Raw genomic sequence first — 25,005 nt, 5'->3', positions numbered from 1 at the left:
GAGATGAGGCCCATTTCCGCTGAGGCTTCTCGAGGCTAATCACGTCTAACCACTGGAACTTCCAAAGGGTCCTTCACACCCTTGCTGCAAATCAAGAAGTTCCCCGACATACCCGTCTCCACTCGAGAGGAAGCACGTGGGTCCCGCACACATCCAGGGGAGCCCCGTTTCCGCCTCCTAGCTCGAGATGAGGGATCCTTTCCCTGTTTCGTAGGGAAAGAATTCCCGGCGTTCCCGTCGCATCTCAAGAGGAGGCGCTCTCCACAGGAAAGGCGAGAGGAACTCCAGGGTCGTGCCACCATTCCAAGAGTCCCCCAGATGTGTCAGTCCATTCCAGAGGAAACTGTTTTCCCTGCACTGCCTTGACGTTCAAGCCGAGGATCGACTCCCACCACGTGTGCACGTGGGACAGCCCTGTGGGAAAGCCTCGGGGGAAAGCCTCGTGGGAAAGACTCGAGGGAAAACCATAGATCCTTTGATCCACGCGGCGGACTGCGTGACACTGCTGCTACCGCTCTGGAGGAAAGCGCAATGCTGCCCGCATTCGAGACGAGGACTGACTCCCCTGGGGAGACTCCAGAAGTACCCCAAGATCCATGTCAGCACTGGAGAGGAATCCTCAGGTTCCGGCCCTGACTCCACACAAGGTCTTAGGCCCCGGCATCAACGGGAGAGGAATCCCGAGAGGCCCCCGAGGAACTCGCATGGGGACTGGCCTTTCCTGAGGCCACCAGAGCGGTTCCATGAGGTCCCCGTCGTAAGTCGAGAGCACCTGCCGAAACTCGAGAAAATCCAGGAGGTTTTGCCCTCCAGGCGAGATGAGGCCCATTTCCGCTGAGGCTTCTCGAGTCCAATCACATCTAACCACTGGAACTGCCAAAGGGTCCTTCACAGCATTGCTGCAACTCAAGAAGTTCCCCAACATACCCGTCTCCACTCGAGAGGAAGCACGTGGGGTCCCGCACACATCCAGGGGAGCCCCGTTTCCGCCTCCTAGCTCGAGATGAGGGATCCTTTCCCTGTTTCGTAGGGAAAGAATTCCCGGCGTTCCCGTCGCATCTCAAGAGGAGGCGCTCTCCACAGGAAAGGCGAGAGGAACTCCAGGATCGTGACACCATTCCAAGAGTCCCCCAGATGTGTCAGTCCATTCCAGAAGAACCTGTTTTCCCTGCACTGCCTTGACGTTCAAGCCGAGGATCGAGTCCCACCACGAGTGCACGTGGGACAGCCCTGTGGGAAAGACTCGTGGGAAAGCCTCGTGGGAAAGACTCGAGGGAAAACCATAGATCCTTTGATCCACGCGGCGGACTGCGTGACACTGCTGCTACCGCGCTGGAGGAAAGCGCAAGTGCATGCCCGCATTCGAGACGAGGTCTGACTCCCCTGGGGAGACTCCAGAAGTACCCCAAGATCCATGTCAGCACTGGAGAGGAATCCTCAGGTTACGGCCCCGACTCCACACAAGGTCTTAGGCCCCGGGATCGACGGGAGAGGAATCCCGAGAGGCCCCCGAGGAACTCGCATGGGGACTGGCCTTTCCTGAGGCCACCAGAGCGGGTCCCTGAGGTCCCCGTCGTAAGTCGAGAGCACCTGCCGCAACTCGAGAAAATCCAGGAGGTTTTGCCCTCCAGGCGAGATGAGGCCCATTTCCGCTGAGGCTTCTCGAGGCCAATCACATCTAACCACTGGAACTTCCAAAGGGTCCTTCACACCCTTGCTGCAACTCAAGAAGTTCCCCAACATACCCGTCTCCACTCGAGGGGAAGCACGTGGTGTCCCGCCCACATCCAGGGGAGCTTCGTTTCCGCCTCCTAGCTCGAGATGAGGGATCCTTTCCCTGTTTCGTAGGGAAAGAATTCCCGGCGTTCTCGTCGCATCTCAAGAGGAGGCGCTCTCCACAGGAAAGGCGAGAGGAACTGAAGGGTCGTGCCACCATTCCAAGAGTCCCCCAGATGTGTCAGTCCATTCCAGAGGAACCTGTTTTCCCTGCACTGCCTTGACGTTCAAGCCAAGGATCGACTCCCACCACGTGTGCACGTGGGAGAGCCCTGTGGGAAAGCCTCGTGGGAAAGCCTCGTGGGAAAGACTCGAGGGAAAACCATAGATCCTTTGATCCACGCGGCGGACTGCGTGACACTGCTGCTACCGCTCTGGAGGAAAGCGCAAGTGCATGCCCGCATTCGAGACGAAGACTGCCACCCTGGGGAGACTCCAGAAGTACCCCAAGATCCATGTCAGCACTGGAGAGGAATCCTCAGGTTCCGGCCCCGTCTCCACACAAGGACTTAGGCCCCGGCATCGACGGGAGAGGAATCCCCAGAGGCCCCCGAGGAACTCGCATGGGGACTGGCCTTTACTGAGGCCACCAGAGCGGGTCCCTGAGTTCCCCGTCGTAAGTCGAGAGCACCTGCCGCAACTCGAGAAAATCCAGGAGGTTTTGCCCTCCAGGCGAGATGAGGCCCATTTCCGCTGAGGCTTCTCGAGGCTAATCACGTCTAACCACTGGAACTTCCAAAGGGTCCTTCACACCCTTGCTGCAAATCAAGAAGTTCCCCGACATACCCGTCTCCACTCGAGAGGAAGCACGTGGGTCCCGCACACATCCAGGGGAGCCCCGTTTCCGCCTCCTAGCTCGAGATGAGGGATCCTTTCCCTGTTTCGTAGGGAAAGAATTCCCGGCGTTCCCGTCGCATCTCAAGAGGAGGCGCTCTCCACAGGAAAGGCGAGAGGAACTCCAGGGTCGTGCCACCATTCCAAGAGTCCCCCAGATGTGTCAGTCCATTCCAGAGGAAACTGTTTTCCCTGCACTGCCTTGACGTTCAAGCCGAGGATCGACTCCCACCACGTGTGCACGTGGGACAGCCCTGTGGGAAAGCCTCGGGGGAAAGCCTCGTGGGAAAGACTCGAGGGAAAACCATAGATCCTTTGATCCACGCGGCGGACTGCGTGACACTGCTGCTACCGCTCTGGAGGAAAGCGCAATGCTGCCCGCATTCGAGACGAGGACTGACTCCCCTGGGGAGACTCCAGAAGTACCCCAAGATCCATGTCAGCACTGGAGAGGAATCCTCAGGTTCCGGCCCTGACTCCACACAAGGTCTTAGGCCCCGGCATCAACGGGAGAGGAATCCCGAGAGGCCCCCGAGGAACTCGCATGGGGACTGGCCTTTCCTGAGGCCACCAGAGCGGTTCCATGAGGTCCCCGTCGTAAGTCGAGAGCACCTGCCGAAACTCGAGAAAATCCAGGAGGTTTTGCCCTCCAGGCGAGATGAGGCCCATTTCCGCTGAGGCTTCTCGAGTCCAATCACATCTAACCACTGGAACTGCCAAAGGGTCCTTCACAGCATTGCTGCAACTCAAGAAGTTCCCCAACATACCCGTCTCCACTCGAGAGGAAGCACGTGGGGTCCCGCACACATCCAGGGGAGCCCCGTTTCCGCCTCCTAGCTCGAGATGAGGGATCCTTTCCCTGTTTCGTAGGGAAAGAATTCCCGGCGTTCCCGTCGCATCTCAAGAGGAGGCGCTCTCCACAGGAAAGGCGAGAGGAACTCCAGGATCGTGACACCATTCCAAGAGTCCCCCAGATGTGTCAGTCCATTCCAGAAGAACCTGTTTTCCCTGCACTGCCTTGACGTTCAAGCCGAGGATCGAGTCCCACCACGAGTGCACGTGGGACAGCCCTGTGGGAAAGACTCGTGGGAAAGCCTCGTGGGAAAGACTCGAGGGAAAACCATAGATCCTTTGATCCACGCGGCGGACTGCGTGACACTGCTGCTACCGCGCTGGAGGAAAGCGCAAGTGCATGCCCGCATTCGAGACGAGGACTGACTCCCCTGGGGAGACTCCAGAAGTACCCCAAGATCCATGTCAGCACTGGAGAGGAATCCTCAGGTTACGGCCCCGACTCCACACAAGGTCTTAGGCCCCGGGATCGACGGGAGAGGAATCCCGAGAGGCCCCCGAGGAACTCGCATGGGGACTGGCCTTTCCTGAGGCCACCAGAGCGGGTCCCTGAGGTCCCCGTCGTAAGTCGAGAGCACCTGCCGCAACTCGAGAAAATCCAGGAGGTTTTGCCCTCCAGGCGAGATGAGGCCCATTTCCGCTGAGGCTTCTCGAGGCCAATCACATCTAACCACTGGAACTTCCAAAGGGTCCTTCACACCCTTGCTGCAACTCAAGAAGTTCCCCGACATACCCGTCTCCACTCGAGGGGAAGCACGTGGTGTCCCGCCCACATCAAGGGGAGCTTCATTTCCGACTTCTAGCTCGAGATGAGGGATCCTTTCCCTGTTTCGTAGGGAAAGAATTCCCGGCGTTCCCGTCGCATCTCAAGAGGAGGCGCTCTCCACAGGAAAGGCGAGAGGAACTGAAGGGTCGTGCCACCATTCCAAGAGTCCCCCAGATGTGTCAGTCCATTCCAGAGGAACCTGTTTTCCCTGAACTGCCTTGACGTACAAGCCGAGGATCGACTCCCACCACGTGTGCACGTGGGACAGCCCTGTGTGTAAGCCTCGTGGGAAAGCCTCGTGGGAAAGACTCGAGGGAAAACCATAGATCCTTTGATCCACGCGGCGGACTGCGTGACACTGCTGCTACCCCTCTGGAGGAAAGCGCAAGTGCATCCCCGCATTCGAGACGAGGACTGACTCCCCTGGGGAGACTCTAGAAGTACCCCAAGATCCATGTCAGCACTGGAGAGGGATCCTCAGGTTCCGGCCCCGACTCCACACAAGGCCTTAGGCCCCGGCATCGACGGGAGAGGAATCCCGAGAGGCCCCCGAGGAACTCGCATGGGGACTGGCCTTTCCTGAGGCCACCAGAGCGGGTCCCTGAGGCCCCGTCGTAAGTCGAGAGCACCTGCCGCAACTCGAGAAAATCCAGGAGGTTTTGCCCTCCAGGCGAGATGAGGCCCATTTCCGCTGAGGCTTCTCGAGGCCAATAACGTCTAACCACTGGAACTTCCAAAGGGTCCTTCACACCCTTGCTGCAACTCAAGAAGTTCCCCAACATACCCGTCTCCACTCGAGGGGAAGCACGTGGTGTCCCGCCCACATCCAGGGGAGCTTCGTTTCCGCCTCCTAGCTCGAGATGAGGGATCCTTTCCCTGTTTCGTAGGGAAAGAATTCCCGGCGTTCTCGTCGCATCTCAAGAGGAGGCGCTCTCCACAGGAAAGGCGAGAGGAACTGAAGGGTCGTGCCACCATTCCAAGAGTCCCCCAGATGTGTCAGTCCATTCCAGAGGAACCTGTTTTCCCTGCACTGCCTTGACGTTCAAGCCAAGGATCGACTCCCACCACGTGTGCACGTGGGAGAGCCCTGTGGGAAAGCCTCGTGGGAAAGCCTCGTGGGAAAGACTCGAGGGAAAACCATAGATCCTTTGATCCACGCGGCGGACTGCGTGACACTGCTGCTACCGCTCTGGAGGAAAGCGCAAGTGCATGCCCGCATTCGAGACGAAGACTGCCACCCTGGGGAGACTCCAGAAGTACCCCAAGATCCATGTCAGCACTGGAGAGGAATCCTCAGGTTCCGGCCCCGTCTCCACACAAGGACTTAGGCCCCGGCATCGACGGGAGAGGAATCCCCAGAGGCCCCCGAGGAACTCGCATGGGGACTGGCCTTTACTGAGGCCACCAGAGCGGGTCCCTGAGTTCCCCGTCGTAAGTCGAGAGCACCTGCCGCAACTCGAGAAAATCCAGGAGGTTTTGCCCTCCAGGCGAGATGAGGCCCATTTCCGCTGAGGCTTCTCGAGGCTAATCACGTCTAACCACTGGAACTTCCAAAGGGTCCTTCACACCCTTGCTGCAAATCAAGAAGTTCCCCGACATACCCGTCTCCACTCGAGAGGAAGCACGTGGGTCCCGCACACATCCAGGGGAGCCCCGTTTCCGCCTCCTAGCTCGAGATGAGGGATCCTTTCCCTGTTTCGTAGGGAAAGAATTCCCGGCGTTCCCGTCGCATCTCAAGAGGAGGCGCTCTCCACAGGAAAGGCGAGAGGAACTCCAGGGTCGTGCCACCATTCCAAGAGTCCCCCAGATGTGTCAGTCCATTCCAGAGGAAACTGTTTTCCCTGCACTGCCTTGACGTTCAAGCCGAGGATCGACTCCCACCACGTGTGCACGTGGGACAGCCCTGTGGGAAAGCCTCGGGGGAAAGCCTCGTGGGAAAGACTCGAGGGAAAACCATAGATCCTTTGATCCACGCGGCGGACTGCGTGACACTGCTGCTACCGCTCTGGAGGAAAGCGCAATGCTGCCCGCATTCGAGACGAGGACTGACTCCCCTGAGGAGACTCCAGAAGTACCCCAAGATCCATGTCAGCACTGGAGAGGAATCCTCAGGTTCCGGCCCTGACTCCACACAAGGTCTTAGGCCCCGGCATCAACGGGAGAGGAATCCCGAGAGGCCCCCGAGGAACTCGCATGGGGACTGGCCTTTCCTGAGGCCACCAGAGCGGTTCCATGAGGTCCCCGTCGTAAGTCGAGAGCACCTGCCGAAACTCGAGAAAATCCAGGAGGTTTTGCCCTCCAGGCGAGATGAGGCCCATTTCCGCTGAGGTTTCTCGAGTCCAATCACATCTAACCACTGGAACTGCCAAAGGGTCCTTCACAGCATTGCTGCAACTCAAGAAGTTCCCCAACATACCCGTCTCCACTCGAGAGGAAGCACGTGGGGTCCCGCACACATCCAGGGGAGCCCCGTTTCCGCCTCCTAGCTCGAGATGAGGGATCCTTTCCCTGTTTCGTAGGGAAAGAATTCCCGGCGTTCCCGTCGCATCTCAAGAGGAGGCGCTCTCCACAGGAAAGGCGAGAGGAACTCCAGGATCGTGACACCATTCCAAGAGTCCCCCAGATGTGTCAGTCCATTCCAGAAGAACCTGTTTTCCCTGCACTGCCTTGACGTTCAAGCCGAGGATCGAGTCCCACCACGAGTGCACGTGGGACAGCCCTGTGGGAAAGACTCGTGGGAAAGCCTCGTGGGAAAGACTCGAGGGAAAACCATAGATCCTTTGATCCACGCGGCGGACTGCGTGACACTGCTGCTACCGCGCTGGAGGAAAGCGCAAGTGCATGCCCGCATTCGAGACGAGGACTGACTCCCCTGGGGAGACTCCAGAAGTACCCCAAGATCCATGTCAGCACTGGAGAGGAATCCTCAGGTTACGGCCCCGACTCCACACAAGGTCTTAGGCCCCGGGATCGACGGGAGAGGAATCCCGAGAGGCCCCCGAGGAACTCGCATGGGGACTGGCCTTTCCTGAGGCCACCAGAGCGGGTCCCTGAGGTCCCCGTCGTAAGTCGAGAGCACCTGCCGCAACTCGAGAAAATCCAGGAGGTTTTGCCCTCCAGGCGAGATGAGGCCCATTTCCGCTGTGGCTTCTCGAGGCCAATCACATCTAACCACTGGAACTTCCAAAGGGTCCTTCACACCCTTGCTGCAACTCAAGAAGTTCCCCGACATACCCGTCTCCACTCGAGGGGAAGCACGTGGTGTCCCGCCCACATCAAGGGGAGCTTCATTTCCGACTTCTAGCTCGAGATGAGGGATCCTTTCCCTGTTTCGTAGGGAAAGAATTCCCGGCGTTCCCGTCGCATCTCAAGAGGAGGCGCTCTCCACAGGAAAGGCGAGAGGAACTGAAGGGTCGTGCCACCATTCCAAGAGTCCCCCAGATGTGTCAGTCCATTCCAGAGGAACCTGTTTTCCCTGAACTGCCTTGACGTACAAGCCGAGGATCGACTCCCACCACGTGTGCACGTGGGACAGCCCTGTGTGTAAGCCTCGTGGGAAAGCCTCGTGGGAAAGACTCGAGGGAAAACCATAGATCCTTTGATCCACGCGGCGGACTGCGTGACACTGCTGCTACCCCTCTGGAGGAAAGCGCAAGTGCATCCCCGCATTCGAGACGAGGACTGACTCCCCTGGGGAGACTCTAGAAGTACCCCAAGATCCATGTCAGCACTGGAGAGGGATCCTCAGGTTCCGGCCCCGACTCCACACAATGTCTTAGGACCCGGCATCGACGGGAGAGGAATCCCGAGAGGCCCCCGAGGAACTCGCATGGGGACTGGCCTTTCCTGAGGCCACCAGAGCGGGTCCCTGAGGTCCCCGTCGTAAGTCGAGAGCACCTGCCGCAACTCGAGAAAATCCAGGAGGTTTTGCCCTCCAGGCGAGATGAGGCCCATTTCCGCTGAGGCTTCTCGAGGCTAATCACGTCTAACCACTGGAACTTCCAAAGGGTCCTTCACACCCTTGCTGCAAATCAAGAAGTTCCCCGACATACCCGTCTCCACTCGAGAGGAAGCACGTGGGTCCCGCACGCATCCAGGGGAGCCCCGTTTCCGCCTCCTAGCTCGAGATGAGGGATCCTTTCCCTGTTTCGTAGGGAAAGAATTCCCGGCGTTCCCGTCGCATCTCAAGAGGAGGCGCTCTCCACAGGAAAGGCGAGAGGAACTGAAGGGTCGTGCCACCATTCCAAGAGTCCCCCAGATGTGTCAGTCCATTCCAGAGGAACTTGTTTTCCCTGAACTGCCTTGACGTACAAGCCGAGGATCGACTCCCACCACGTGTGCACGTGGAACAGCCCTGTGGGAAAGCCTCGTGGGAAAGCCTCGTGGGAAAGACTCGAGGGAAAACCATAGATCCTTTGATCCACGCGGCGGACTGCGTGACCCTGCTGCTACCCCTCTGGAGGAAAGCGCAAGTGCATGCCCGCATTCGAGACGAGGACTGACTCCCCTGGGGAGACTCCAGAAGTACCCCAAGATCCATGTCAGCACTGGAGAGGAATCCTCAGGTTCCGGCCCCGACTCCACACAAGGTCTTAGGCCCCGGCATCGACGGGAGAGGAATCCCGAGAGGCCCCCGAGGAACTCGCATGGGGACTGGCCTTTCCTGAGGCCACCAGAGCGGGTCCCTGAGGTCCCCGTCGTAAGTCGAGAGCACCTGCCGCAACTCGAGAAAATCCAGGAGGTTTTGCCCTCCAGGCGAGATGAGGCCCATTTCCGCTGAGGCTTCTCGAGGCCAATCACATCTAACCACTGGAACTTCCAAAGGGTCCTTCACACCCTTGCTGCAACTCAAGAAGTTCCCCGACATACCCGTCTCCACTCGAGAGGAAGCACGTGGGTTCCCGCACACATCCAGGGGAGCCCCGTTTCCGCCTCCTAGCTCGAGATGAGGGATCCTTTCCCTGTTTCGTAGGGAAAGAATTCCCGGCGTTCCCGTCGCATCTCAAGAGGAGGCGCTCTCCACAGGAAAGGCGAGAGGAACTCCAGGGTCGTGCCACCATTCCAAGAGTCCCCCAGATGTGTCAGTGCATTCCAGAAGAACCTGTTTTCCCTGCACTGCCTTGACGTTCAAGCCGAGGATCGACTCCCACCACGTGTGCACGTGGGACAGCCCTGTGGGAAAGCCTCGGGGGAAAGCCTCGTGGGAAAGACTCGAGGGAAAACCATAGATCCTTTGATCCACGCGGCGGACTGCGTGACACTGCTGCTACCGCTCTGGAGGAAAGCGCAATGCATGCCCGCATTCGAGACGAGGACTGACTCCCCTGGGGAGACTCCAGAAGTACCCCAAGATCCATGTCAGCACTGGAGAGGAATCCTCAGGTTCCGGCCCTGACTCCACACAAGGTCTTAGGCCCCGGCATCAACGGGAGAGGAATCCCGAGAGGCCCCCGAGGAACTCGCATGGGGACTGGCCTTTCCTGAGGCCACCAGAGCGGTTCCATGAGGTCCCCGTCGTAAGTCGAGAGCACCTGCCGAAACTCGAGAAAATCCAGGAGGTTTTGCCCTCCAGGCGAGATGAGGCCCATTTCCGCTGAGGCTTCTCGAGTCCAATCACATCTAACCACTGGAACTGCCAAAGGGTCCTTCACAGCATTGCTGCAACTCAAGAAGTTCCCCAACATACCCGTCTCCACTCGAGAGGAAGCACGTGGGGTCCCGCACACATCCAGGGGAGCCCCGTTTCCGCCTCCTAGCTCGAGATGAGGGATCCTTTCCCTGTTTCGTAGGGAAAGAATTCCCGGCGTTCCCGTCGCATCTCAAGAGGAGGCGCTCTCCACAGGAAAGGCGAGAGGAACTCCAGGATCGTGACACCAGTCCAAGAGTCCCCCAGATGTGTCAGTCCATTCCAGAAGAACCTGTTTTCCCTGCACCGCCTTGACGTTCAAGCCGAGGATCGAGTCCCACCACGAGTGCACGTGGGACAGCCCTGTGTGTAAGCCTCGTGGGAAAGCCTCGTGGGAAAGACTCGAGGGAAAACCATAGATCCTTTGATCCACGCGGCGGACTGCGTGACACTGCTGCTACCGCTCTGGAGGAAAGCGCAAGTGCATGCCCGCATTCGAGACGAAGACTGCCACCCTGGGGAGACTCCAGAAGTACCCCAAGATCCATGTCAGCACTGGAGAGGAATCCTCAGGTTCCGGCCCCGACTCCACACAAGGACTTAGGCCCCGGCATCGACGGGAGAGGAATCCCCAGAGGCCCCCGAGGAACTCGCATGGGGACTGGCCTTTCCTGAGGCCACCAGAGCGGGTCCCTGAGTTCCCCGTCGTAAGTCGAGAGCACCTGCCGCAACTCGAGAAAATCCAGGAGGTTTTGCCCTCCAGGCGAGATGAGGCCCATTTCCGCTGAGGCTTCTCGAGGCTAATCACGTCTAACCACTGGAACTTCCAAAGGGTCCTTCACACCCTTGCTGCAAATCAAGAAGTTCCCCGACATACCCGTCTCCACTCGAGAGGAAGCACGTGGGTCCCGCACACATCCAGGGGAGCCCCGTTTCCGCCTCCTAGCTCGAGATGAGGATCCTTTCCCTGTTTCGTAGGGAAAGAATTCCCGGCGTTCCCGTCGCATCTCAAGAGGAGGCGCTCTCCACAGGAAAGGCGAGAGGAACTCCAGGGTCGTGCCACCATTCCAAGATTCCCCCAGATGTGTCAGTCCATTCCAGAGGAACCTGTTTTCCCTGCACTGCCTTGACGTTCAAGCCGAGGATCGACTCCCACCACGTGTGCACGTGGGACAGCCCTGTGGGAAAGCCTCGGGGGAAAGCCTCGTGGGAAAGACTCGAGGGAAAACCATAGATCCTTTGATCCACGCGGCGGACTGCGTGACACTGCTGCTACCGCTCTGGAGGAAAGCGCAATGCATGCCCGCATTCGAGACGAGGACTGACTCCCCTGGGGAGACTCCAGAAGTACCCCAAGATCCATGTCAGCACTGGAGAGGAATCCTCAGGTTCCGGCCCTGACTCCACACAAGGTCTTAGGCCCCGGGATCGACGGGAGAGGAATCCCGAGAGGCCCCCGAGGAACTCGCATGGGGACTGGCCTTTCCTGAGGCCACCAGAGCGGTTCCATGAGGTCCCTGTCGTAAGTCGAGAGCACCTGCCGAAACTCGAGAAAATCCAGGAGGTTTTGCCCTCCAGGCGAGATGAGGCCCATTTCCGCTGAGGCTTCTCGAGTCCAATCACATCTAACCACTGGAACTGCCAAAGGGTCCTTCACAGCATTGCTGCAACTCAAGAAGTTCCCCAACATACCCGTCTCCACTCGAGAGGAAGCACGTGGGGTCCCGCACACATCCAGGGGAGCCCCGTTTCCGCCTCCTAGCTCGAGATGAGGGATCCTTTCCCTGTTTCGTAGGGAAAGAATTCCCGGCGTTCCCGTCGCATCTCAAGAGGAGGCGCTCTCCACAGGAAAGGCGAGAGGAACTCCAGGATCGTGACACCATTCCAAGAGTCCCCCAGATGTGTCAGTCCATTCCAGAAGAACCTGTTTTCCCTGCACTGCCTTGACTTTCAAGCCGAGGATCGAGTCCCACCACGAGTGCACGTGGGACAGCCCTGTGGGAAAGCCTCGTGGGAAAGCCTCGTGGGAAAGACTCGAGGGAAAACCATAGATCCTTTGATCCACGCGGCGGACTGCGTGACACTGCTGCTACCGCGCTGGAGGAAAGCGCAAGTGCATGCCCGCATTCGAGACGAGGACTGACTCCCCTGGGGAGACTCCAGAAGTACCCCAAGATCCATGTCAGCACTGGAGAGGAATCCTCAGGTTACGGCCCCGACTCCACACAAGGTCTTAGGCCCCGGGATCGACGGGAGAGGAATCCCGAGAGGCCCCCGAGGAACTCGCATGGGGACTGGCCTTTCCTGAGGCCACCAGAGCGGGTCCCTGAGGTCCCCGTCGTAAGTCGAGAGCACCTGCCGCAACTCGAGAAAATCCAGGAGGTTTTGCCCTCCAGGCGAGATGAGGCCCATTTCCGCTGAGGCTTCTCGAGGCCAATCACATCTAACCACTGGAACTTCCAAAGGGTCCTTCACACCCTTGCTGCAACTCAAGAAGTTCCCCGACATACCCGTCTCCACTCGAGGGGAAGCACGTGGTGTCCCGCCCACATCAAGGGGAGCTTCATTTCCGACTTCTAGCTCGAGATGAGGGATCTTTCCCTGTTTCGTAGGGAAAGAATTCCCGGCGTTCCCGTCGCATCTCAAGAGGAGGCGCTCTCCACAGGAAAGGCGAGAGGAACTGAAGGGTCGTGCCACCATTCCAAGAGTCCCCCAGATGTGTCAGTCCATTCCAGAGGAACCTGTTTTCCCTGAACTGCCTTGACGTACAAGCCGAGGATCGACTCCCACCACGTGTGCACGTGGGACAGCCCTGTGTGTAAGCCTCGTGGGAAAGCCTCGTGGGAAAGACTCGAGGGAAAACCATAGATCCTTTGATCCACGCGGCGGACTGCGTGACACTGCTGCTACCCCTCTGGAGGAAAGCGCAAGTGCATCCCCGCATTCGAGACGAGGACTGACTCCCCTGGGGAGACTCTAGAAGTACCCCAAGATCCATGTCAGCACTGGAGAGGGATCTTCAGGTTCCGGCCCCGACTCCACACAAGGTCTTAGGCCCCGGCATCGACGGGAGAGGAATCCCGAGAGGCCCCCGAGGAACTCGCATGGGGACTGGCCTTTCCTGAGGCCACCAGAGCGGGTCCCTGAGGTCCCCGTCGTAAGTCGAGAGCACCTGCCGCAACTCGAGAAAATCCAGGAGGTTTTGCCCTCCAGGCGAGATGAGGCCCATTTCCGCTGAGGCTTCTCGAGGCTAATCACGTCTAACCACTGGAACTTCCAAAGGGTCCTTCACACCCTTGCTGCAAATCAAGAAGTTCCCCGACATACCCGTCTCCACTCGAGAGGAAGCACGTGGGTCCCGCACACATCCAGGGGAGCCCCGTTTCCGCCTCCTAGCTCGAGATGAGGGATCCTTTCCCTGTTTCGTAGGGAAAGAATTCCCGGCGTTCCCGTCGCATCTCAAGAGGAGGCGCTCTCCACAGGAAAGGCGAGAGGAACTCCAGGGTCGTGCCACCATTCCAAGAGTCCCCCAGATGTGTCAGTCCATTCCAGAGGAACTTGTTTTCCCTGAACTGCCTTGACGTACAAGCCGAGGATCGACTCCCACCACGTGTGCACGTGGAACAGCCCTGTGGGAAAGCCTCGTGGGAAAGCCTCGTGGGAAAGACTCGAGGGAAAACCATAGATCCTTTGATCCACGCGGCGGACTGCGTGACCCTGCTGCTACCCCTCTGGAGGAAAGCGCAAGTGCATGCCCGCATTCGAGACGAGGACTGACTCCCCTGGGGAGACTCCAGAAGTACCCCAAGATCCATGTCAGCACTGGAGAGGAATCCTCAGGTTCCGGCCCCGACTCCACACAAGGTCTTAGGCCCCGGCATCGACGGGAGAGGAATCCCGAGAGGCCCCCGAGGAACTCGCATGGGGACTGGCCTTTCCTGAGGCCACCAGAGCGGGTCCCTGAGGTCCCCGTCGTAAGTCGAGAGCACCTGCCGCAACTCGAGAAAATCCAGGAGGTTTTGCCCTCCAGGCGAGATGAGGCCCATTTCCGCTGAGGCTTCTCGAGGCCAATCACATCTAACCACTGGAACTTCCAAAGGGTCCTTCACACCCTTGCTGCAACTCAAGAAGTTCCCCGACATACCCGTCTCCACTCGAGAGGAAGCACGTGGGTTCCCGCACACATCCAGGGGAGACCCGTTTCCGCCTCCTAGCTCGAGATGAGGGATCCTTTCCCTGTTTCGTAGGGAAAGAATTCCCGGCGTTCCCGTCGCATCTCAAGAGGAGGCGCTCTCCACAGGAAAGGCGAGAGGAACTCCAGGGTCGTGCCACCATTCCAAGAGTCCCCCAGATGTGTCAGTGCATTCCAGAAGAACCTGTTTTCCCTGCACTGCCTTGACGTTCAAGCCGAGGATCGACTCCCACCACGTGTGCACGTGGGACAGCCCTGTGGGAAAGCCTCGGGGGAAAGCCTCGTGGGAAAGACTCGAGGGAAAACCATAGATCCTTTGATCCACGCGGCGGACTGCGTGACACTGCTGCTACCGCTCTGGAGGAAAGCGCAATGCATGCCCGCATTCGAGACGAGGACTGACTCCCCTGGGGAGACTCCAGAAGTACCCCAAGATCCATGTCAGCACTGGAGAGGAATCCTCAGGTTCCGGCCCTGACTCCACACAAGGTCTTAGGCCCCGGCATCAACGGGAGAGGAATCCCGAGAGGCCCCCGAGGAACTCGCATGGGGACTGGCCTTTCCTGAGGCCACCAGAGCCGTTCCATGAGGTCCCCGTCGTAAGTCGAGAGCACCTGCCGAAACTCGAGAAAATCCAGGAGGTTTTGCCCTCCAGGCGAGATGAGGCCCATTTCCGCTGAGGCTTCTCGAGTCCAATCACATCTAACCACTGGAACTGCCAAAGGGTCCTTCACAGCATTGCTGCAACTCCAGAAGTTCCCCAACATACCCGTCTCCACTCGAGAGGAAGCACGTGGGGTCCCGCACACATCCAGGGGAGCCCCGTTTCCGCCTCCTAGCTCGAGATGAGGGATCCTTTCCCTGTTTCGTAGGGAAAGAATTCCCGGCGTTCCCGTCGCATCTCAAGAGGAGGCGCTCTCCACAGGAAAGGCGAGAGGAACTCCAGGATCGTGACACCATTCCAAGAGTCCCCCAGATGTGTCAGTCCATTCCAGAAGAACCTGTTTTCCCTGCACCGCCTTGACGTTCAAGCCGAGGATCGAGTCCCACCACGAGTGCACGTGGGACAGCCCTGTGTGTAAGCCTCGTGGGAAAGCCTCGTGGGAAAGACTCGAGGGAAAACCATAGATCCTTTGATCCACGCGGCGGACTGCGTGACACTGCTGCTACCCCTCTGGAGGAAAGCGCAAGTGCATGCCCGCATTCGAGACGAGGACTGACTCCCCTGGGGAGACTCTAGAAGTACCCCAAGATCCATGTCAGCACTGGGGAGGGATCCTCAGGTTCCGGCCCCGACTCCACACAAGGTCTTAGGCCCCGGCATCGACGGGAGGGGAATCCCGAGAGGCCCCCTAGGAACTCGCATGGGGACTGGCCTTTCCTGAGGCCACCAGAGCGGGTCCCTGAGGTCCCCGTCGTAAGTCGAGAGCACCTGCCGCAACTCGAGAAAATCCAGGAGGTTTTGCCCTCCAGGCGAGATGAGGCCCATTTCCGCTAAGGCTTCTCGAGGCTAATCACGTCTAACCACTGGAACTTCCAAAGGGTCCTTCACACCCTTGCTGCAAATCAAGAAGTTCCCCGACATACCCGTCTCCACTCGAGAGGAAGCACGTGGGTCCCGCACACATCCAGGGGAGCCCCGTTTCCGCCTCTTAGCTCGAGATGAGGGATCCTTTCCCTGTTTCGTAGGGAAAGAATTCCCGGCGTTCCCGTCGCATCTCAAGAGGAGGCGCTCTCCACAGGAAAGGCGAGAGGAACTCCAGGGTCGTGCCACCATTCCAAGAGTCCCCCAGATGTGTCAGTCCATTCCAGAGGAACCTGTTTTCCCTGCACTGCCTTGACGTTCAAGCCGAGGATCGACTCCCACCACGTGTGCACGTGGGACAGCCCTGTGGGAAAGCCTCGGGGGAAAGCCTCGTGGGAAAGACTCGAGGGAAAACCATAGATCCTTTGATTCACGCGGCGGACTGCGTGACACTGCTGCTACCGCTCTGGAGGAAAGCGCAATGCATGCCCGCATTCGAGACGAGGACTGACTCCCCTGGGGAGACTCCAGAAGTACCCCAAGATCCATGTCAGCACTGGAGAGGAATCCTCAGGTTCCGGCCCTGACTCCACACAAGGTCTTAGGCCCCGGCATCAACGGGAGAGGAATCCCGAGAGGCCCCCGAGGAACTCGCATGGGGACTGGCCTTTCCTGAGGCCACCAGAGCGGTTCCATGAGGTCCCCGTCGTAAGTCGAGAGCACCTGCCGAAACTCGAGAAAATCCAGGAGGTTTTGCCCTCCAGGCGAGATGAGGCCCATTTCCGCTGAGGCTTCTCGAGTCCAATCACATCTAACCACTGGAACTGCCAAAGGGTCCTTCACAGCATTGCTGCAACTCAAGAAGTTCCCCAACATACCCGTCTCCACTCGAGAGGAAGCACGTGGGGTCCCGCACACATCCAGGGGAGACCCGTTTCCGCCTCCTAGCTCGAGATGAGGGATCCTTTCCCTGTTTCGTAGGGAAAGAATTCCCGGCGTTCCCGTCGCATCTCAAGAGGAGGCGCTCTCCACAGGAAAGGCGAGAGGAACTCCAGGATCGTGACACCATTCCAAGAGTCCCCCAGATGTGTCAGTCCATTCCAGAAGAACCTGTTTTCCCTGCACTGCCTTGACGTTCAAGCCGAGGATCGAGTCCCACGACGAGTGCACGTGGGACAGCCCTGTGGGAAAGACTCGTGGGAAAGCCTCGTGGGAAAGACTCGAGGGAAAACCATAGATCCTTTGATCCACGCGGCGGACTGCGTGACACTGCTGCTACCGCTCTGGAGGAAAGCGCAAGTGCATGCCCGCATTCGAGACGAGGACTGACTCCCCTGGGGAGACTCCAGAAGTACCCCAAGATCCATGTCAGCACTGGAGAGGAATCCTCAGGTTCCGGCCCCTACTCCACACAAGGTCTTAGGCCCCGGCATCGACGGGAGAGGAATCCCGAGAGGCCCCCGAGGAACTCGCATGGGGACTGGCCTTTCCTGAGGCCACCAGAGCGGTTCCCTGAGGTCCCCGTCGTAAGTCGAGAGCACCTGCCGCAACTCGTGAAAATCCAGGAGGTTTTGCCCTCCAGGCGAGATGAGGCCCATTTCCGCTGAGGCTTCTCGAGGCCAATCACATCTAACCACTGTAACTTCCAAAGGGTCATTCACACCCTTGCTGCAACTCAAGAAGTTCCCCGACATACCCGTCTGCACTCGAGAGGAAGCACGTGGTGTCCCGCACACATCCAGGGGAGCCCCATTTCCGCCTCCTAGCTCGAGATGAGGGATCCTTTCCCTGTTTCGTAGGGAAAGAATTCCCGGCGTTCCCGTCGCATCTCAAGAGGAGGCGCTCTCCACAGGAAAGGCGAGAGGACTCCAGGGTCGTGCTACCATTCCAAGAGTCCCTCAGATGTGTCAGTCCATTCCAGAGGAACCTGTTTTCCCTGCACTGCCTTGACGTTCAAGCCGAGGATCGACTCCCACCACGTGTGCACGTGGGACAGCCCTTTGGGAAAGCCTCGTGGGAAAGCCTCGTGGGAATGACTAGAGGGAAAACCATAGATCCTTTGATCCACGCGGCGGACTGCGTGTCACTGCTGCTACCGCTCTGGAGGAAAGCGCAATGCATGCCCGCATTCGAGACAAGGACTGACTCCCCTGGGGAGACTCCAGAAGTACCCCAGATCCATGTCAGCACTGGAGAGGAATCCTCAGGTTCCGGCCCCGACTCCACACAAGGTCTTAGGCCCCGGCATCGACGGGAAAGGAATCCCGAGACGCCCCCGAGGAACTCGCATGGGGACTGGCCTTTCCTGAGGCCACCAGAGCGGGTCCCTGAGGTCCCCGTCGTAAGTCGAGAGCACCTGCCGCAACTCGAGAAAATCCAGGAGGTTTTGCCCTCCAGGAGAGATGAGGCCCATTTCCGCTGAGGCTTCTCGATGCCAGTCACATCTAACCACTGGAACTTCCAAAGGGTCCTTCACACCCTTGCTGCAACTCAAGAAGTTCCCCGACATACCCGTCTGCACTCGAGAGGAAGCACATGGTGTCCCTCACACATCCAAGGGAGCCCCGTTTCCGCCTCCTAGCTCGAGATGAGGGATCCTTTCCCTGTTTCGTAGGGAAAGAATTCCCGGCGTTCCCGTCGCATCTCAAGAGGAGGCGCTCTCCACAGGAAAGGCGAGAGGAACTCCAGGGTCGTGCCACCATTCCAAGAGTCCCCCAGATGTGTCAGTCCATTCCAGAGGAACCTGTTTTATCTGAATTGCCTTGACGTACAAGCAGAGGATCGACTCCCACCACGTGTGCACGTGGGACATCCCTGTGGGAGAGCCTCGTGGGAAAGCCTCGTGGGAAAGACTCGAGGGAAAACCATAGATCCTTTGATCCACGCGGCGGACTGCGTGACACTGCTGCTACCCCTCTGGAGGAAAGCGCAAGTGCATGCCCGCATTCGAGACGAGGACTGACTCCCCTGGGGAGACTCCAGAAGTACCCCAAGATCCATGTCAGCACTGGAGTGGAATCCTCAGGTTCCGGCCCCGACTCCACACAAGGTCTTAGGCCCCGGCATCGACGGGAGAGGAATCCCCAGAGGCCCCCGAGGAACTCGCATGGGGACTGGCCTTTCCTGAGGCCACCAGAGCGGGTCCCTGAGGTCCCCGTCGTAAGTCGAGAGCACCTGCCGCAACTCGAGAAAATCCAGGAGGTTTTGCCCTCCAGGCGAGATGAGGCCCATTTCCGCTGAGGCTTCTCGAGGCTAATCACTTCTAACCACTGGAACTTCCAAAGGGTCCTTCACACCCTTGCTGCAACTCAAGAAGTTCCCCGACATACCCGTCTCCCCTCGAGAGGAAGCACGTGGGTCCCGCACACATCCAGGGGAGCCCCGTTTCCGCCTCCTAGCTCGAGATGAGGGATCCTTTCCCTGTTTCGTAGGGAAAGAATTCCCGGCGTTCCCGTCGCATCTCAAGAGGAGGCGCTCTCCACAGGAAAGGCGAGAGGAACTCCAGGGTCGTGCCACCATTCCAAGAGTCCCCCAGATGTGTCAGTCCATTCCAGAGGAACCTGTTTTCCCTGCACTGCCTTGACGTTCAAGCCGAGGATCGACTCCCACCACGTGTGCACGTGGGACAGCCCTGTGGGAAAGCCTCGTGGGAAAGACTCGTGGGAAAGACTCGAGGGAAAACCATACATACTTTGATCCACGCGGCGGACTGCGTGACACTGCTGCTACCGCTCTGGAGGAAAGCGCAAGTGCATGCCCGCATTCGAGACGAGGACTGACTCCCCTGGGGAGACTCCAGAAGTACCCCAAGATCCATGTCAGCACTGGAGAGGAATCCTCAGGTTCCGGCCCCGACTCCACACAAGGTCTTAGGCCCCGGCATCGACGGGAGAGGAATCCCGAGAGGCCCCCGAGGAACTCGCATGGGGACTGGCCTTTCCTGAGGCCACCAGAGCGGTTCCCTGAGGTCCCCGTCGTAAGTCGAGAGCACCTGCCGCAACTCGAGAAAATCCAGGAGGTTTTGCGCTCCAGGCGAGATGAGGCCCATTTCCGCTGAGGCTTCTCGAGGCCAATCACATCTAACCACTGGAACTTCCAAAGGGTCCTTCACACCATTGCTGCAACTCAAGAAGTTCCCCGACATACCCGTCTCCACTCGAGAGGAAGCACGTGGGGTCCCGCACACATCCAGGGGAGCCCCGTTTCCGCCTCCTAGCTCGAGATGAGGGATCCTTTCCCTGTTTCGTAGGGAAAGAATTCCCGGCGTTCCCGTCGCATCTCAAGAGGAGGCGCTCTCCACAGGAAAGGCGAGAGGAACTCCAGGGTCGTGCCACCATTCCAAGAGTCCCCCAGATGAGTCAGTCCATTCCAGGGGAACCTGTTTTCCCTGCACTGCCTTGACGTTCAAGCCGAGGATTGACTCCCACCACGTGTGCACGTGGGACAGCCCTGTGGGAAAGCCTCGTGGGAAAGCCTCGTGGGAAAGACTCGAGGGAAAACCATAGATCCTTTGATCCACGCGGCGGACTGCGTGACACTGCTGCTACCGCTCTGGAGGAAAGCGCAAGTGCATGCCCGCATTCGAGACGAGGACTGACTCCCCTGGGGAGACTCCAGAAGTACCCCAAGATCCATGTCAGCACTGGAGAGGAATCCTCAGGTTCCGGCCCCGACTCCACACAAGGTCTTAGGCCCCGGCATCGACGGGAGAGGAATCCCGAGAGGCCCCCGAGGAACTCGCATGGGGACTGGCCTTTCCTGAGGCCACCAGAGCGGGTCCCTGAGGTCCCCATCGTAAGTCGAGAGCACCTGCCGCAACTCGAGAAAATCCAGGAGGTTTTGCCCTCCAGGCGAGATGAGGCCCATTTCCGCTGAGGCTTCTCGAGGCTAATCACGTCTAACCACTGGAACTTCCAAAGGGTCCTTCACACCCTTGCTGCAACTCAAGAAGTTCCCCGACATACCCGTCTCCACTCGAGAGGAAGCACGTGGGGTCCCGCACACATCCAGGGGAGCCCCGTTTCCGCCTCCTAGCTCGAGATGAGGGATCCTTTCCCTGTTTCGTAGGGAAAGAATTCCCGGCATTCCCGTCGCATCTCAAGAGGAGGCGCTCTCCACAGGAAAGGCGAGAGGAACTCCAGGGTCGTGCCACCATTCCAAGAGTCCCCCAGATGTGTCAGTCCATTCCAGAGGAACCTGTTTTCCCTGCACTGCCTTGACGTTCAAGCCGAGGATCGACTCCCACCACGTGTGCACGTGGGACAGCCCTGTGGGAAAGCCTCGTGGGAAAGCCTCGTGGGAAAGACTCGAGGGAAAACCATAGATCCTTTGATCCACGCGGCGGACTGCGTGACACTGCTGCTACCGCTCTGGAGGAAAGCGCAAGTGCATGCCCGCATTCGAGACGAGGACTGACTCCCCTGGGGAGACTCCAGAAGTACCCCAAGATCCATGTCAGCACTGGAGAGGAATCCTCACGTTCCGGCCCCGACTCCACACAAGGTCTTAGGCCCCGGCATCGACGGGAGAGGAATCCCCAGAGGCCCCCGAGGAACTCGCATGGGGACTGGCCTTTCCTGAGGCCACCAGAGCGGGTCCCCGAGGTCCCTGTCGTAAGTGGAGAGCACCTGCCGCAACTCCAGAAAATCCAGGAGGTTTTGCCCTCCAGGCGAGATGAGGCCCATTTCCGCTGAGGCTTCTCGAGGCTAATCACGTCTAACCACTGGAACTTCCAAAGGGTCCTTCACACCCTGGCTGCAACTCAAGAAGTTCCCCGACATACCCGTCTCCACTCGAGAGGAAGCACGTGGGGTCCCGCACACATCCAGGGGAGCCCCGTTTCCGCCTCCTAGCTCGAGATGAGGGATCCTTTCCCTGTTTCGTAGGGAAAGAATTCCCGGCGTTCCCATCGCATTTCAAGAGGAGGCGCTCTCCACAGGAAAGGCGAGAGGAACTCCAGGGTCATGCCACCATTCCAAGAGTCCCCCAGATGTGTCAGTCCATTCCAGAGGAACCTGTTTTCCCTGCACTGCCTTGACGTTCAAGCCGATGATCGACTCCCACCACGTGTGCCGTGGGACAGCCCTGTGGGAAAGCCTCGTGGGAAAGCCTCGTGGGAAAGACTAGAGGGAAAACCATAGATCCTTTGATCCACGCGGCCGACTGCGTGACACTGCTGCTACCTCTCTGGAGGAAAGCGCAAGTGCATGCCCGCATTCGAGACGAGGACTGACTCCCCTGGGGAGACTCCAGAAGTACCCCAAGATCCATGTCAGCACTGGAGAGGAATCCTCAGGTTCCGGCCCCGACTCCACACAACGTCTTAGGCCCCGGCATCGACGGGAGAGGAATCCCGAGAGGCCCCCGAGGAACTCGCATGGGGACTGGCCTTTCCTGAGGCCACCAGAGCGGGTCCCTGAGGTCCCCGTCGTAAGTCGAGAGCACCTGCCGCAACTCGAGAAAATCCAGGAGGTTTTGCCCTCCAGGCGAGATGAGGCCCATTTCCGCTGAGGCTTCTCGAGGCCAATCACATCTAACCACTGGAACTTCCAAAGGGTCCTTCACACCCTGGCTGCAACTCAAGAAGTTCCCCGACATACCCGTCTCCACTCGAGAGGAAGCACGTGGGGTCCCGGACACATGCAGGGGAGCCCCGTTTCCGCCTCCTAGCTCGAGATGAGGGATCCTTTCCCTGTTTCGTAGGGAAAGAATTCCCGGCGTTCCCGTCGCATTTGAAGAGGAGGCGCTCTCCACAGGAAAGGCGAGAGGAACTCCAGGGTCATGCCACAATTCCAAGAGTCCCCCAGATGTGTCAGTCCATTCCAGAGGAACCTGTTTTCCCTGCACTGCCTTGACGTTCAAGCCGAGGATCGACTCCCACCACGTGTGCCGTGGGACAGCCCTGTGGGAAATCCTCGTGGGAAAGCCTCGTGGGAAAACTCGAGGGAAAACCATAGATCCTTTGATCCACGCGGCGGACTGCGTGACACTGCTGCTACCGCTCTGGAGGAAAGCGCAAGTGCATGCCCGCATTCGAGACGAGGACTGACTCCCCTGGGGAGACTCCAGAAGTACCCCAAGATCCATGTCAGCACTGGAGAGGAATCCTCAGGTTCCGGCCCCGACTCCACACAACGTCTTAGGCCCCGGCATCGATGGGAGAGGAATCCCGAGAGGCCCCCGAGGAACTCGCATGGGGACTGGCCTTTCCTGAGGTCACCAGAGCGGGTCCCCGAGGTCCCCGTCGTAAGTCGAGAGCACCTGCCGCAACTCGAGAAAATCCAGGAGGTTTTGCCCTCCAGGCGAGATGAGGCCCATTTCCGCTGAGGCTTCTCGAGGCTAATCACATCTAACCAATCGAACTTCCAAAGAGTCCTTCACATCCTTGCTGCAACTCATGAAGTTCCCCGACATACCCGTCTCCACTGGAGAGGAAGCACGTGGGGTACCGCACACATCCAGGGGAGCCCCGTTTCCGCCTCCTAGCTCGAGATGAGGGATCCTTTCCCTGTTTCGTAGGGAAAGAATTCCCGGCGTTCCCGTCGCATCTCAAGAGGAGGCGCTCTCCACAGGAAAGGCGAGAGGAACTCCAGGGTCGTGCCACCATTCCAAGAGTCCCCCAGATGTGTCAGTCCATTCCAGAGGAACCTGTTTTCCCTGCACTGCCTTGACGTTCAAGCCGAGGATCGACTCCCACCACGTGTGCACGTGGGACAGCCCTGTGGGAAAGCCTCGTGGGAAAGCCTCGTGGGAAAGACTCGAGGGAAAACCATACATACTTTGATCCACGCGGCGGACTGCGTGACACTGCTGCTACCGCTCTGGAGGAAAGCGCAAGTGCATGCCCGCATTCGAGACGAGGACTGACTCCCCTGGAGAGACTCCAGAAGTACCCCAAGATCCATGTCAGCACTGGAGAGGAATCCTCAGGTTCCGGCCCCGACTCCACACAAGGTCTTAGGCCCCGGCATCGACGGGAGAGGAATCCCGAGAGGCCCCCGAGGAACTCGCATGGGGACTGGCCTTTCCTGAGGCCACCAGAGCGGTTCCCTGAGGTCCCCGTCGTAAGTCGAGAGCACCTGCCGCAACTCGAGAAAATCCAGGAGGTTTTGCGCTCCAGGCGAGATGAGGCCCATTTCCGCTGAGGCTTCTCGAGGCCAATCACATCTAACCACTGGAACTTCCAAAGGGTCCTTCACACCATTGCTGCAACTCAAGAAGTTCCCCGACATACCCGTCTCCACTCGAGAGGAAGCACGTGGGGTCCCGCACACATCCAGGGGAGCCCCGTTTCCGCCTCCTAGCTCGAGATGAGGGATCCTTTCCCTGTTTCGTAGGGAAAGAATTCCCGGCGTTCCCGTCGCATCTCAAGAGGAGGCGCTCTCCACAGGAAAGGCGAGAGGAACTCCAGGGTCGTGCCACCATTCCAAGAGTCCCCCAGATGAGTCAGTCCATTCCAGGGGAACCTGTTTTCCCTGCACTGCCTTGACGTTCAAGCCGAGGATCGACTCCCACCACGTGTGCACGTGGGACAGCCCTGTGGGAAAGCCTCGTGGGAAAGCCTCGTGGGAAAGACTCGAGGGAAAACCATAGATCCTTTGATCCACGCGGCGGACTGCGTGACACTGCTGCTACCGCTCTGGAGGAAAGCGCAAGTGCATGCCCGCATTCGAGACGAGGACTGACTCCCCTGGGGAGACTCCAGAAGTACCCCAAGATCCATGTGAGCACTGGAGAGGAATCCTCAGGTTCTGGCCCCGACTCCACACAAGGTCTTAGGCCCCGGCATCGACGGGAGAGGAATCCCGAGAGGCCCCCGAGGAACTCGCATGGGGACTGGCCTTTCCTGAGGCCACCAGAGCGGGTCCCTGAGGTCCCCATCGTAAGTCGAGAGCACCTGCCGCAACTCGAGAAAATCCAGGAGGTTTTGCCCTCCAGGCGAGATGAGGCCCATTTCCGCTGAGGCTTCTCGAGGCTAATCACGTTTAACCACTGGAACTTCCAAAGGGTCCTTCACACCCTTGCTGCAACTCAAGAAGTTCCCCGACATACCCGTCTCCACTCGAGAGGAAGCACGTGGGGTCCCGCACACATCCAGGGGAGCCCCGTTTCCGCCTCCTAGCTCGAGATGAGGGATCCTTTCCCTGTTTCGTAGGGAAAGAATTCCCGGCATTCCCGTCGCATCTCAAGAGGAGGCGCTCTCCACAGGAAAGGCGAGAGGAACTCCAGGGTCGTGCCACCATTCCAAGAGTCCCCCAGATGTGTCAGTCCATTCCAGAGGAACCTGTTTTCCCTGCACTGCCTTGACGTTCAAGCCGAGGATCGACTCCCACCACGTGTGCACCTGGGACAGCCCTGTGGGAAAGCCTCGTGGGAAAGCCTCGTGGGAAAGACTCGAGGGAAAACCATAGATCCTTTGATCCACGCGGCGGACT

This window comes from Ovis canadensis, chromosome 13, assembly GCF_042477335.2.
Source record: "Ovis canadensis isolate MfBH-ARS-UI-01 breed Bighorn chromosome 13, ARS-UI_OviCan_v2, whole genome shotgun sequence".
Lineage (NCBI taxonomy): Eukaryota > Metazoa > Chordata > Mammalia > Artiodactyla > Bovidae > Ovis > Ovis canadensis.
Note: the sequence above shows the minus strand (reverse complement) of the source record.